The following is a 14,893-nucleotide window of genomic DNA, read 5'->3' on the forward strand; positions in this document are numbered from 1 at the left end:
AAATCTATAGAAATTCCACTGTTATAGCTAGTTCAGCTAACTATAACTCACGCCCCCACAATGCACTGCTGATGACGTCACATATTACATCATTCATGACATGGTCAGTGACATCACTGATTACATCACTGATGACATCTCAAATGACATCACTGATGACATCATCAAGTGTCTGTGTGTTTATTAACTTTTAAATATGTATTTATATATATGCCAAGGAGTATTGAAGAATGAGTGGGTGTATAAGTGTCTGGATGTTAGATTTAGGAGGTGCGTGACTGACGGTTTAAGTGAGTCATTACATGTGTCTTACTGAATGCATGGGTTAGTGACTAAACTGTGTAAATGCCTGTATCACTATGTCTGTTGTTGTTGTACAGCTGCTGCATCGGTTGATCAGTAGCTACATGAGTGTATATATGGGTTATCTATTTGTTGCCTGAGTATTTGTATGGGTGCCTGAGTGTATGTGTGGGTGGGTGGGCGGGAGGTGTGTGATTGTGCATAGATGTGAGTGGTTTATTCACTGGGTGTATTGGGTCAAGGATGCATGTGAAAACAGCTGTATTGGTGGGTGAGTGTGTGTATGGGTGTGTTAATGAGTGAATGGATGTCTCAGCGGTACATTTCCAAGTAACTACATATGTAAAAGGCTATGTAAAAGGCAGTGTATGTGAGAGTTGGAGTTTATGAATAACTATACGTGAGAGTCATTGATAGTGAGAGGGACTGTATGCATGAGTGTGTACTTGTATCAGTGATTGTATAAGAGAGTAAGTATGTGTTTGTTTTTGTTAGAATAAGTGATGTGTTGTGTGTATAACTCTCTATAGGTCAGTAAATGGAAGTGTGATTGATTCCTTGCATGACTGACTAGGTGTGTGAGTAACTCTGGATGAGTGGTGGTGTGTGAGCGTCTGTATAGGTGTATGAGTGCATATGATAGTGTTGTATTGATGAGTGACTGCATGTATGAGTGATTGTATGGGTGAATGAGTGGCTGTGTGTGTAGACCTAGGAATCAATGAGCGTGTATGTAGTAACTGGTATTGGTGTGTCAATGGTTTCGAACATGGTAGTCTGTAATTTACAGTGGGTGTATCAAAGGGTATATTAGAGTGTGTGGAGGTGCATCAGATTTTCATGTGTATGATGTCATCAGTGATGTCATTTGAGATGTCATCCGTAATGTCATCAGTGATGTCACTGACCATGTCATGAATGATGTAATATGTGACATCATCAGTAGTGCATTAGCTGAACTAACTATAACAGCGAAATTTCTATGGTTTTGTATGAGTGAAATGTCCAACTAACTATAATGTCCTTGAAACCTATGTTTTTTTCTGTGAATTTGTAAGTTTTTTAATGCTAATTTCTAACAATAAAGTGCCTGAAACCTATTGTTTTTTCAGTGAATTTCAATGTTTTTTAAAATACTCATTTCTTACTATAACATCCCTGAAACCTTTGTTTTTTTCAGTGAATTTCACAGGTTTTTTTTAAACGAAAATTTCTAATTCTAATGTGCCTCAATCCTATGTTTTTTTGAGTGACTTTTTAAGGTTTTTCAAATGCTAATTTCTAACTATATTACCCCTAATAAGTCCCCTTGAATCCTGAAGGTCCCTGGTGGCCAAGTAGCCCACCAGGTACCTCCAGTAAGCGCCACAGAGCTGCATTGCAGAGAGGTGTTCTTTTTACACCAAGCTGCAAATGGGGTTTCTGGTGCACTGCTACTTGGAGGATGAAGTCCACTTGTGTCCTGAGGTCCTCGGGACACAAGAGGACCTCATCGCCCCACCAGCAGGATTCATGGGGACTTAGTCCCCCAATTTACATCACGCCAGGGGTGTGTTCGCGCACTTGGAATATCAAGCCAGCCCCCTCCCTGCACCACTGTGCAAATGCTCCCCCTGTCATGTTGTAAGTTGCGGAATTAAGTCCCCTTGAATCCTGAGAGTCCCTGGGGGCCAACTAGCCTACCAGGTACCTCCAGTAAGCGCAACAGAGCTGCGTTGCAGAGAGGTGTAAAAAGGGGCGTGGTCGGGGATCTGGGGTACCAACTAGGTTTATCACTGGGCAGGACCTTTGGAGTACGTTTGACTACAAGTCTACCCTACCGTGATTCTGTGATACGCATATTGCCCTCTAATTGGTTGGAATTTTGCCTTACGAAAGCCCTGGACCATTTGTTGGCCACCTACCTTCGGGCTGGATCATGTTGGCAGTCTTGTAGGGTCTTAGGACCATAACCTCCAGAAAAGACCAGTTTTTATACATTTTACATCCACTACATCCCCATTAATAAAGGGTATACCTGGGTTGTTGTATGATTTTTATCATTCCGTCCCCCTGGCCTACATCTCCTAAGAGCTTCCTGAAATACAGTTGAGCCCAGCCAGACCTTTAGGAGTCTGGGTGAACCCGATGATGAAGCATGACACCAATAGGGTATGTGAGGGTTAAATAACAAAAGGAATTGATTTCCTTTCTGCTGTTGCACCATACACCACCATAAGGAGTTAGAGGCTTTAGGAGCTATCTCGGGGCCTGGATACACTGTTTTGAATAGCATTCTGGCCAATCCCCATATTCTAATATAAATATATAGAAATCTACCATATGCAATATACTTACAAGATTCTTATAAAATATGCCATATCACCATTCATTATAAACATCAGGATTACATAAAAAATGTACATATATCATAAATAACCATAAATAGATCTTCATTATAACCGTACGGTGTCAAAAAGCAATGATTAACCAGAGAGTCAAATAGTGACATTCAATGTACAACTTACATATATATTGCCATAGGCTAAGAGGAAAAATAAGGATAGTGGACTACCAACTCCTCATCCTTATTTAGCCCACTGGAGACTTTTGTGTGTAAATCCAGAATATACCTTCATTCTAGGTGTCTCAAATTCATTACCCTATCACCTCGTCTTGTATTCAGGGGAATTGTATCTACCGCAAAGAAATTCAGCAACCCTGGATTACTCTCATGCTTGTAGTAAAAGTGTCTAGCTACCGAATAGGTAAAATCATGATTTCTAAAAGCACACTGATGTTTCAGTATTCACTTTTTAAGTGGAAAAATTGTACTTCCTACATACATTAAAGGACAGGGATACCTCAGCACATAAACACATTAATCTGTATTACAGTTGTAAAACCCATTCACCTAACTTTTCTGTCCATCTGAGGACTGAAATACTGAGATATTTTTCACCATTGGACAGACTTTATGGTGATTGCATTTGAAAAAACCCTTAGTAGTGGATATCCAGATGTCAAGTTTATGACTCCTAGTGAAATAACTATGTGTTAAGCTATCCCCTAATGGCCTGCCTTTCCTGGAGGTGTCAATGGTAGATCTTTTCCAATTGTTGTATCATTTCTCACTACCTTCCAATGCTTTTGTATGATTTGATACACTCTAGGGGGCATTGAGTTAAAGCATGTAATGAATGTTGATGGTAAATTTTCCTTTTTGGATCTGCTATTGGGATAGAGTAACTGTTTTCTAGTAATATTTTTAGATTTCAATCTAGCTGCATTGAATGTTCTGGGAAAATATCCTCGCTTACAAAATCTTCCATTCATTTTCTTCAACTGATCTTCAAACACTCTTGTTCCTGGCTGCAGATTATTTTATGTCTTAATGTTTCCGTATAAGGAATGCTTTCTTTCAAATTTTTGGGATGCTGACTTTGCAAGTGTAATGTGCTATTCCAAGATATTGCCTTATGATGTACTGTGGTACTGATTTTACCATCCTTTACTTGCAACAAAATATCCCAAAAAGTAATCTCACTAGAACTCATATATGAGGTGAAGTGCAGGTTGAGAACATTTTCATTAAGAAATTTTACATACTCTTCAGCTTCTGATTTTGACCCATTCCATAATGGAAAAGGATCTACAATATAACAGGTCCAAATCAATGTATTCTGTACATATGCAGCATTCTTCTCATATGCCCAGACCACCTGCTTTTCCCACCAGCCCATCATCAAATTGGCAAGGCTGGGGTCACAGCAGGTGCCCATGGCAGTCCCCATTTATTAATTACTGTAGGAACAGGATGCACTCCTTTTTTCTTATTTCTTCATATTTCTTCAAGTTCTTGCTCCTTTTTCTTCGTGCTGACTGGTAAGTGCTAAGCCCAAGAATGCACTCTGTTAATGTAAACTGTGACAATGGGGCAACATCTCACCCCAATCCAATCGCACAGCTTAGTTGTGCCAACCTCGGCAATTACTTCAAAAACATACTCCGTATTTCAACTATCTGTTCATTCATTCTGCTCGTTATTTTTTATTTCATCTTGCTTAAATTCCACCAGCGGAGTAAATATGCAATTTCCCAAATTTCTGTCATTTTATGTACAAACACGAAACCTATTAATTAATAAAGCAAACCAGGATCAGTTGTCCAGCGATACAAACAGCGAATGCAAAGTGAAAACATACGGGGAAGGATAAGGGTTGTAGTAGTTTGAAGGTAATTGGGGGTGTGAGCACGAGTGAATGGGGTGTGTGAACGCGATGGTTCATGTTAAGTAAAAAGATGCTGCTGGTACAGGATAGGTTTCGTGTTTGTACATAAAATGACAGTTTTGCGCGCAATGTAACTGAATAGTTCTGAGAACACAATGATAATGATTTAAATTAATCAGAGACCGTTTTTCATTGATTGTAGTGACCCCTGAAGAAGTGCCTACAAGCACGAAATGCATTGGGTTATGACGAATAAATACTGCCCTAAATGAAGAAATGCTTAAGTCGTGTTCCTTCTGAGAGGTCCGGATGGGCACAGTGGGAGCATCAGAAATTTGGGAAATTGCATATTCACTCCGCTGGTGGAATTTAAGCAAGATGAAATAAAAAATAACGAGCAGAATGAATGAACAGATAGTTGAAATACGGAGTATGTTTTTGAAGTAATTGCCGAGGTTGGCACAACTAAGCTGTGCGATTGGATTGGGGTGAGATGTTGCCCCATTGTCACAGTCCCCATTTATTGTCTATTGGGGAGCAAGTCCAGCGCGAGACTAGTGCCGGTGTTGAGGACGCCATCGGGCGGTGCCGTGAGGGAAACGGCTGCGTGAGTGCAGAAGGGGAGCGCCGGGAGACTGCCTCCCATAAGACTACATTACCCAGCAGCCTTAGGGGCGCCCATGACGTGAGGCCAGCGCACGGAGGCGCTTGAAAAGCCGACGCGCCCTCTCGCCCCTCGAGTCGCGCGCGGGAGGCGCCAGGGAGAAGCCCGGGACAAGGGCGGGACAGTCTGCGACAGTCCGCGACTGGACGCGAACGGACAGGACCAGATACCCTGCCCCTGGGTCGACAGGTTCTCACTTACTAGTAAGTTTTCGTATTTGTTGAGTTCTGCTTCGATCAGTGGGAATTCGTTGTTCGGTGACAGAGGGTCATCGGATAAAAGCTCAGGATGCCGAAGAAAGCTGTTGCTGTTGTTACTACATCTAACACCATTGATAATTATCTGGTACAAACGGTGAAGAAAATTAATAATCAAAGGAGAGAATCTCTGGGCCTGAGCCAATCTCCCGATTTTGATCGCTTAAGACCATCTTCACCACCCTCCTTGGTAGACTCTTTACCTCAGGCTACAGGCACGGATGCTCCACTTATTTCCCCCCACGTATCTGTTAATAATGATTCTGAAATAAATTCGGAGGTTGCCCCAGATATACTTCTCGCAACTGATCCCGACAGTGACATTGATTCGGATCATGGGGTTACGACACGAGACACTGAAGTTGAACCCTCTTCCCCAGATCAGGTGCCACGACCGATACGACAATGTGCGAAAAAACATCCAAAGCGAGGAGGGCTGCGGTCCGGGGTAAGAAGGAAAAGGGATGTAACTCCAGGTACATCGAAGGTAAAAATTACCGACTCTGGCGAGGACTATATAAAGTACTCTATGATGGAGGACCTGTTCAATAAGTTTGTAGAGGTGTTTGAAAGCAAGATTAAAGTGATAATTAAACCTCTGGTGGCAAAAATTGACAAACTGAACGCCGAGATTAAAAAACTGGAAGGTTTACAAACTAAGGTCGTAGGGGAGGTGGAAAATATAACTACCCTTGTTGTAAATAGTACAGTCAATTCAGGGGTGAACACTATGGTGGAGGGAGGGGCAGGGGGTGTTTTGTTAACAACCAACCCCCCCGCCCATGCCCGATGGACACTGTTAATCAGTTAGCTGTTAAGGATGGCGCCTTGTTAACAGTTAATATTCCCCCTGACCAAAATCAGGCAACAGACCCTCTTCAATTTATTGTTGAAGCTTCACCGGTGGTACTGGTGTTGGCTAACGTTCCACTCTTAGAACGTGGCCAGGTAGAGCCACCTGCATCCCTGTCAAGTAAGGCCCTACATTGGTTAACAGGGAACATGAAGCTAGCCCCAGGAGGTAAACAGCAACTGGCGAGTGAGATAAAGTCGGCGAAAAGGGTCCCGTGGTTAGGGAACCGACCCAAAAAGTTTAAAGGTGACTGTGTGGCTGTGACTTTCTCAAATCCGGCAGTTTTGCACAATCTCCTTGAAAACATACTCCCTCCCCAACGAAGAAGCGGTACCATTGTCCCACTCACGCTAAAAATAAATTTTGGGGAACAACAAAATGTTACCTACCCCAAAACCCCTGGTCTAGATAGTGAAAACAACATGAATAACATGAATAATAGGTGGGGCACAAATTTCGGTTTTAACATTGCAACCCATAACAGTTTTGATGCTCTATCCAGCCTGGATTTGTGTGATTGACGGGAGGCCAGGGCAGGCCTGGGTGGTGAGGGAATCGGTGATCTGACTCCCATGGCCCCTGTATCTCCACAGAGGAGGGGTAGTGCCATCCCCGTAAATGAGAATCCTGAATAGGGGGATAAAGTCAGGCTGTTAAGCTGGAACATTGCGGGGTTGCGATCTAAAAGAGAAGACCCAAATTGGCTTAATGTTATTAAACAATATGATATTGTCGCCCTACAGGAGACCTGGGACGAGGATTGTGATTTTTGGGTGGACGGTTTCACTTCTCTTTTTGTCCCTGCTTTGAGTTCGACGGCTGGAAGAAATAGAGGGGGTCTCGTGTTGTTGGTCTCGGTGAACGTCAGGGGTAAAATTGTAAAGCTTGACTGTGACTCCCATAACTTTCTCATCCTGGAGGTAACCTTGGTTAATAACATTAAAATAATTCTAGTGAACTGTTATAATTCACAGCAAGGGGCCTCTACAGACGAGCATTTACTATGGTTAAATGATTTTTTAACTTCATATAAAGAAAAGCAAACCACTTTTTGCCATCTAATTTTGATGGGTGATTTTAATGTACATCTTTGTTTAAACTGCGTCCTAATTGACCGTGATGGTCCGGATAGTACATTCCCCCAGCATTTCGAACATAGTCAGAAAGGGGTGGCTCTTGAAAATTTATTGTCCAGTAATAATTTGTTTGAAGTTGAGTTTTTTTATAGCAATACCCGGGTTGCTAATTATACTGGTAGGGACTGTCAAACGATCATTGATTATATCTTTCTATCATTAGGACTTTTAAAGTATGTAATTTTTTACAATGCTATACAGATGCCTTTAAGTGATCAGAATCCTGTGGTGATGGAGTTATTTGATGGGTTTTCGTTACTAAACACTTCTGTCCCGCCTCAGGCGGTTGTGTCAGTCAAAGCTAAAGAGCAGGGGAGAAGGCTCAAATGGGGCAAGATCGTCCCCGCTGACTTTTTCCAAACTATAACATCTAAGGCGGCACAAGAAATAAATATCTGTGTTAATCCTCTCTCTATGGGAGATGTAGTAATATCATCGTACGAGGCCATCTGCTCTAAAGTGTCGCAGGAACTTACAATGAACGGTCGAGTAGTCACAAATAGACCGGCAATGGCCTGGTTCGACCAAAAATGCAGTAAAGCCCATAATATTTTAAAAAAGGCCCTCAATGTTCGTCCGAGAAACAGAGCACTGGTAGCCCAGCTCAGAAAGGGGTATGCGAAGGCATTACAAGAGCGAAAAAGGGAATTAAAACACGAAGCCTGGGTTGAACTCATGGACAAAGCTACCTTAAAAGACAGTGCCAAGTTTTGGTCAATAATTAACACTCCTCTATTTTCTAAAGTCCAAAATTCAGACTTAGAATTAAACATCTCTGAAACAGATTGGCTTAGTCATTTTGAAAAAATATATGGTAGCCATTTGGAGCCGGAAACCCTGGTAGCCCCTGTTCCTATTTTGGCCCCAGTAAGGTTTGAGACAGCCGAAGTAATTAAGGCAATCGAGAGTACGGCTGGGCATAAGGCACCAGGCCCGGATGGGGTTCCCTGCGATATGCATAAGGCCAATCCGGCGTACTGGGCTGAAATCTTAACCAAAGTTTTTAATGCCTCTGCAACCGTAGGGTTCCCCAAATCCTGGGCTAGTGCGATCATAATCCCTGTATTTAAAAAAGGGCAGAGGGGAGACCCGAGATGTTATAGGCCGATTTCACTGTTAGACTCCTCTATTAAAATCCTAGGGAAGGTGGTCTTGGCCAGAATAACATCTTGGGCCTCGGAAAATAACATATTGACAGATGTCCAATATGGTTTTAGAGCGGGGAGGAGTACGGAGGACCAATGTCTTAACCTTGATCTAATTATAGCCAAATACACGAGGGCCAAAAGGGGCTCCATCTTTTTGGGTTTTATGGACCTGTCCACAGCCTTTGATCTAGTTAATAGATCAAGGCTGTGGACCGTGCTGCTAAAGATGGGCCTTGATTGCTCACTGGTGTACTTCCTGGCAGAGTTGCACAGGGATTTGAACGCTTCCATCAGGATGACAACCGAGGGGAAATGCACAGCAAGTTTTAAGTCTAGTAGAGGGGTGCGCCAAGGCTGCATCCTAGCCCCAATGTTGTTCACGTTGTACGTGAACTCATTGGAGACAGACCTGATAGCAGCCACGCAGGATATTCCGCGCATGGGGGGAACGCCAATTCCGGTGCTCCTCTACGCCGACGATGCGGTTTTACTGGCAAGAACCCAAATCGGTCTACAGAGACTGCTTGACTCCTTCGGTAATTTTATGAATAGTCTTGACTTGTTGATTAATACCGGGAAATCCCACATAATGTCACTGGGGAGTTCAAGAAACAATGCTAAGACTTTTTACTGTGGTACTGAGGTTATTAGTAGAGTAAAGGTATTCACTTACTTGGGAGTTTTATTCGATGATAGGTGTAGTTGGAACCCACAGCTTACCACAAAATCTAATGCCGTGAGAAGTTCTTCGGCTGCAGTATTGGGGTTCACCAAAAGATTAAGGGGGAAACCAACTGAGGCAATCCTGGCAATCTATAAAGCTAAGCCGGTTTCTATTGCAAGGTATGGAGCAGCAATTTGGGGATTCACTAATCCTGACCGCATACAAATTGAGGAGAATAAGTTTCTGCGGTCTCTTCTTGGTCTTCCATCATCTACAGCCACATATTCTATCCATCTGGAGCTGGGTTTGGGATACATTACAGATATAATTAAATTAGCACCTATCCTGCTCTGGATTAAGATCTGGCTGAATCCACAACTCTCCTTAAACCGAACAATTATAAAGGATTGTCTTAATTTAGATTATGTCAGGGACATTCAGTGGCTGTCCTACATTAAGAGCCTGGCTGAGAAGCTTGGCCGTCCAGAGATTTTCTCTAGACCAGATTCTCTCAAAGCCGATTTAGGTTGGGCCAAGACCAACTTTATTGGGCTCTGTGAAGCAGAGCGAGAGGCGGTTGAGCTAAGTAAGCCCTCAGTAAGGGCCCATGTACTGGTTACTACGTCTTTGAGGTTGGCTCCTTATTTATCGATTGTGACAAACTGTTTCCACAGATGGCTACTTACGAAATTTCGATTCAATCAAATGTACATGGTACTATGGGATGTGAACGGGTGGGGTAGGCCGGAGGTCAATCCCCCCTGTAAATGTGACGATCTTTCTCCCCAGGATACGGTACATTTTTTGCTTTTCTGCAGGTTGGTTTCTGTGCCTCGGAAACGATTCATTACACCATTATTGAAAAAGTTGAACTTTAAACAATATAAACCCGCCCTATTATTTCTTCAAATGATGGAATCTCCGGAAACTATGTATTGTGTAGCCAGTTTTTTGGCAGCTTCTGTAAGAATAAGGAGGACTGGTCTGGGGGGTACTGCTGTAGCTACTTCCTTTTAAAACAAACTCTTGCATTTGGGAAATATGACCATGTAGAATAAATGTAATAGGTACTCCATCTCGTGCTTCTTATAGAAATGTATTTTGTATATAAGTGTGTAATTTTAACTCTTTTTAATGTTTTAAAATGTCAGCGTTTTTGTATAGCATACTTTTATGATTTTAATTAATCGAATAAAGTGGATTTGACTTGACTTGACTATTGTCTATATATGATCCCATCATGCATAAAGATATTATCCTTCAAGAAAACGCGGATCATTTCCATAAGCATTCAATTGTGTCCTAAGAAACATGCTGGTCTTCTTTTCAGAAAACATTCGCAAGCAAACACCCCAAAATCATGGTCAATGTAAGTGTAAAGGGCTTTGACATCTAATGTATTCATATTAAATGAGTCAGCCCATGCAAGGTTATTGATTTTCGTAAGGAAATCACCAGAATGGTTGCAATATGATGTGAGTGTTTTTACACATGGGAATAGGGAGGAATTGATATATATATATATATATATATAGCTGTATTCTCTAGGAAACTCTCATTGGATGAGACTAGGAGGCTCCCAGGGGGATTATACAATTGTTGTGTATCTTTGGCAATAGATAAAATAAAGGAATTCTGGGATGTTTAGATCTTTAAAAGTTAAATTCATCCTTATCTAAAATAGTTGCATCATACTAATTCCTGAGCTGCGACTGAAATGTATTCACACAAACCCAATATTCATCAATTGTAATCACCTCATAACACCTGATATCTCCCATTTGTCTCATAGCTTCCTGATTGTACTTGTTCGAATCCATAATTAAAACGTTTCCTCCCTCATCACTGTTTTTGATAACAATGGAGGTGTCACCCTTAAGGGATTGTAATGCCTTCCTCAGTTCTGGTGTGAGATTGTCAGTACACACCCCATTCTTCTTTCTCAGCTGCACCAGGTCTCTAATCACCATTTCATGAAACACATCTAAATTGTCATGAACAGTTAAGGGGATGGTACGGGACTTTGGTTTAAAGCCATTCTTACTTGCTGATCTAATATCCATCCTCAAATCCTGTATCAGATGTTCCATCTCAATATGGGGATCCCTACCCTTGCATCCTCTATTTAACGTTTCTAAACCAAGGAGTCCCTCTGCTTCCCCAATTTGTAACTCACACAATGGTGCATTTTCAACAATAAGACATGACTGACTTTTAGATTTATGAATTTTGTTCAATTCTCATTTTCTGATACTGGTCTAGATCAGAGGAATAATTAGACACAATTTCATATCATGGAGCTGTTTACTTAAGTAGGACATTAGTGAGTCACCTTATTTCCGGTTGGTGTTACACTCCGTTTATGACACTTTGCATTGGTGTTAGACTGAACCCTGAATTTTAAAGGGAATGATGAAAAGGGAGGGTGGTGGTTCTGAAATACATCCCTCATGACTGCTCTTCTGCCATCTCTGCTGGTGCCATAGAAAAACAAACATTGTATACTATCTAGCCATCCAAGGCGCTTAGCAGCATTACAGTGTCATGTATGTGGCCTTGAAAGTCCACGCTCAAGCAGCCATATTGCTACTTGCTCAGGCAGCTGATTAAATAAACAAAATATTCACAGCTGGGTGGAGGAGAATCACTTTTCTTCTGTGGTAGCACCCAACTTCTGCCTAATCAAAACATGTACTTGTGGCTACCAACATGTGGCCAGCATCAAAGCCCCTCGCTGTTGTACTCCTGAAAGCTCTTTTTCAGGTGACTACATTATGTCTGGCTACAGCTGTGTGTCAAGCCAGACGTAAAAAACAAGATGGTGCTAAAATGTTCAATGCAAACCTCAAATCATCATTTTTATTTTAAGAAAATGAATGTGTGTGTTTTTGGAAGACTCTAGGTAGGTAAATTATGAATAATCAATAATAATGAGCATGCAATGAAATTGAATTAATTCCCATGCTAATAGTGATATCAATAGCCAGGAATCCAGAAGACACTGCCTCAAGATGTAGCTCCTGTATATATCTCACATAGGTATCTGGGTGAGGCTAAACTGTTTAAAGCTTAATTCAGTTCTTAGGCAAAGATAACTCATTTTGGTTGTCAAGCTGGTGGCCTCAGGAAATTGGCACACTTCCTTCACCAGTTCAAAAAGTGAAGAACGTGGGGATTGTCAATGACAATAAACTCAGTTATGAAGATCAGGTTAATGCCCTGGTTTCATCTCTATTTTGTACCTCAAGAATATTAGAAAAACGTGTTCCTTCATTCCCTAAGACCTCCAGAAACATCTGTCTACCATTATTACCCCTGCCAAATCAGACTATGGCAATGCCTTATTTATGGGCATCCAGAAAAGACTCCATAAATTTCAGATGCTACAGAATGCATCGGCTCAGCTCCTGTTGGGAAATCCAAAATATCAGTCTGTGCCTCAGGCCTCGATTAAGGTACATTGGCTTCCAGTGGCTAAGAGAATACAATTTAAGGCTCTCTTTATAGCTTTTAAGGTACTGGATAGCATTGGCCCAGGCTCTCTTCTGGACAGATTTATCTGGTACACCCTGTCCTGGGAGCTCCGATCCTTGGAAGCCAAGGGCCTAGTTCGGTCCAGAGACTAACAAGTATCATGGGGAGGGAGGAGTTTCTTTCTGGGGATGGGTAAGCTGTGGTGCTCTCTCCCCATTACTCTGAAGAATTGTAAGGACCTATTGTCCTTTAGGATATCTCTTAGGAAATGTCTCTTTAGTCACTAGTGTAGCTCTATTTCTTTTTCTCCATCGCTTCTATTCATGATAGCAGCAGAGCCAAGACACCCCAATGCATTTGAGCACTATATAAAATTTAAAATCGATTTGAGTCTAACTGTGGATGCAAGGGGAGGTGCAATTGTCCCTTAGGGCTGGATCCATTCTGTGGTTCCTATGAGTTTTAGGCTCAGCGTACATGGAGTCCTGATGTTCTGTGCTTATTTTTTAATTTCTCTGTTCATTCTTTCAGTCTGTTCAGAATTTGTTGCTAGGTAAATCTAAACATATTTAAAATGAGCAGCTGAGATTATACTTTGAGAAGGGATACAAAGAGGGCTACCTATTGTCTCTAGGCCAATGATACCATAGTGTGGAAGGACCAGCTTCTGGACTTGGTGCCAGGGATAACCCACCAGGGACCGTTGACTTGTTGCCCCCCTGGACCAAAGTTTTGTTTTAAGATTCATAATTTTAAAGTGACTCATTAAAGGAATTTATTTGGCAAGAACATGATTTTAATGTATTCTAACTCTGTGGTAAGACATGTTTTTTTAATAATTAAGAGACAGGCTTCTATAATCTATTTGTGGGGCAAATTTGGCCTGAAGGCCACCAGTTTCAGGACACTTTTCAGTCTATCCTTTAATATGGGCTGCAGCAATTAATAGCTTGGATGCACAAGGGGGAGCTGTCATTCTTCAGAGGAGGGATGGCAGAAAAATATGGAGCACACACCGAGGAACATGGCCCAGGCTGGGTGTGATGCACCTCCGGAGAGCTCAGCAGATAGAACTGCAAGCTCTCCGATATCCAAGGACCCCTGGAAATCCAATACCAAAGTTCATTGAACTCTTTTCTACATTATCACTTGGGATGCAGGGAATTAACAACGTAGGAGAAATCAGGAAGGAGTGGGGTGCAGGAAAGATGAGGAGAAAGAGGGTATGGCAGCAGGGAAACCAGATAGAGACACTCTAAGGAAAAAGAAAAATCGATGCGCTTCCTTCCAGTGTTAAAAGTCAATGGCTATGAAAACATGCAAAAAGAAAGTAGATCCCTCAACCAGCAGTGGATGTGTACAGCTCATCCAATGAAAAAATATGGACACCAAATGACGCCAGAAATGGGACAAACATAATAAAAGGACAGAAACTAGAAAATCAGGATCAGGGAACTGAAATAGAGGAAAGAAAAAGCCACTCATCAATGAAGAAGGGGACAACCCAAAGGCCACATTAGTATAACTTAAGGTATTGGTTACAATGATGTTTGCAACAGACAGCTATATTTGTCTGTAGTGAGGCTGCAAAAAGGATATAAAGTGTCAAAAAACCTGTGGCCTAGTCTTCCTAATTAAAGTCAAGCCAGAGAGTAGACTATTGTTCTTGACCTCAACCAATCCACAAAATTACTTTACAAAACATGATCAAGAAGGCTGGAAGATTCAACATGAATAAAATATGCAAGGATCACACCTAAATCAATAGTAAATGTGTCTTTTGATCCTCCATCTGATAATTTGTCATTACATATATCTAGGTTAATATCTGATCTGTAAACCAAACCTGTTGGTGTGGCTCCTCCTTTTTAACATTTGGATATACTTTAGCATGAGGTTCAGTTCTTGCCATTTTTGTCTTCAGATTAAGAACGTTGTACTATATATAGGAATTTTTTTTTGCAATTGCAACACCTTTCAATCTTAAACTCACAGGGGTTGCAACTTCCAGATACACTTTTATGAGGTACAAAATCTTTACAGCTCATAAACATTGTTCTGAAACTCATTTAATTTGCAACTAGGAAGTTGGCTAAATGGATCATCAACTTCTAATTGCAATTCAAATCGATATGTGCCAATGGGTAGTGACCGCAATTGCCATTGTAAACTGTAGCGTCCTC

This window comes from Lissotriton helveticus, chromosome 4_1 (assembly GCF_964261635.1).
Source record: "Lissotriton helveticus chromosome 4_1, aLisHel1.1, whole genome shotgun sequence".
Lineage (NCBI taxonomy): Eukaryota > Metazoa > Chordata > Amphibia > Caudata > Salamandridae > Lissotriton > Lissotriton helveticus.